The sequence below is a fragment of the Austrofundulus limnaeus genome, unplaced genomic scaffold (assembly GCF_001266775.1).
Source record: "Austrofundulus limnaeus strain Quisiro unplaced genomic scaffold, Austrofundulus_limnaeus-1.0 Scaffold22, whole genome shotgun sequence".
In the NCBI taxonomy this organism is placed as follows: domain Eukaryota; kingdom Metazoa; phylum Chordata; class Actinopteri; order Cyprinodontiformes; family Rivulidae; genus Austrofundulus; species Austrofundulus limnaeus.
The window spans coordinates 827,328-828,752 of NW_013952424.1; the positions used below are offsets into that span (position 1 = coordinate 827,328).

A 1,425-nucleotide genomic window follows, 5' to 3' on the forward strand; every position below is an offset into this window, starting at 1 on the left:
CTCACAAATTTCATCCCTGTTTTTATTTTATCCATCAAAAAAGACTCATATCTGGCGGRGGGTGGCCCACCATCCCCAGAGTTCACACCAGCAGAAGAGCTGAACCTTGATGTAAATTAAGGGAGGCCTTTTTTAGAGGGGATCCAGGGGGGACAGCCGCTAACTGCGTCCCACCCATGGAAACTGTAGCCTTCATAMATGGTCCATCATTCCACTGTACTAAACATGCAACATCACACATTTCTCTGGACCGCTCAGTGTGGCGCTGGTAGTGGATGTTAGACCCAGAAAAGGTAGCACTCATGAAGGTAATTATCAGGAAAAGCCAACCTGTCCTGAAACAATCTTTCCTTTCTGTAAGCCGTTCTCTATATAAGCGCTTCATCATCAACAGTCATTAAATAATGGGCATTGTGAAGGACAACACGTTTTTGGAGCTGCTGATATGGTTTGACATCATTAATGACATCTTTCTTTATCAGTCATTTCTCAAATCCCCTCAACACCTGTGAGTCTGTTAATAAAACAAAAAAAAATGTTCAAATGTGAAAAAGTGAAATAGCATTCTATGATTAAAGCTTTCACTGTCAAAAGACGAGCAGATTTGTTTATATTTCTATAAATGAATTTGATCATAAACGCAGATGTCAAACGTAATTGCAGAATAAGTCCTAATAAGAGTGTCTGGCTTAGTTCTCTATCAAAATCACGTTCTCGCGGTATTACCTTCATGGTTTATTGACAAGATAATTAGCCAGATGGGACCCTCGTAGTGGAAGACAGGCTGAGCAGAGATGGGTCTTTTCAGTGAACAAACATATAATTTTTAATTACGAACCMATCCGCCAGTGGAAATAAACTCACCTGAGAGTCTGCAAAAGGTATGTTCTTCTTCTTCTTCTTGTTGAATCGTTGTTTTACTTGCAGGAGCTCATTCATGATCTCGATGATTCCTTCAGCTGTCAAGTGTTGACTGACAGTTCACAGATACAGCTTATAAAAAGATGGCTTGCTATTGTAATGAWGTAATTTCTATTTATTAATTTTTAAAATCTCGGAACAATGTAAAATAAAAACAGCTTAATAAATCGAGTCGGATGAATGAGATGAATGTGTTTTTACAACCAGCAGGGGGYGCTGCGGGTCCCTTTACTGCTCCATTAAAATGACCCCATCAACAAACACGTTGACAAGTCTTTATTTTACCTTAATTAAATCAATATCTATGGATTTAATGGCGGCGGGGCCATTTCACTAAGAGGTTTATATGTAGCCGCTTTCTCTACAAAATGTTGTCAGTTAATTTATCTGTACTGAAAATTGCTTTAAATTTTATTTTTATATCAAGTTGTAATCAGATTTATATTTTTTTAAAATAGCACTTCAAGTTTTACTTGATCAAAAAACATAAGCCCACTTTTTAGA

At 37.5% G+C, this 1,425-nt stretch overlaps 1 protein-coding gene across 1 annotated transcript in view; it reads left to right on the top strand.

The window, feature by feature from the left end:
* The first annotated feature begins 765 nt into the window (after positions 1–765).
* LOC106514729 (mitogen-activated protein kinase kinase kinase 12) overlaps positions 766–1,425 on the top strand; it is a 32,729-nt gene continuing 32,069 nt past the window's right edge. Inside the window, exon 1 of the mRNA XM_014004131.1 lies at positions 766–881. The gene's annotated coding sequence lies outside the window, so the exon portion shown is untranslated. The remainder of the gene's footprint in view (positions 882–1,425) is intronic.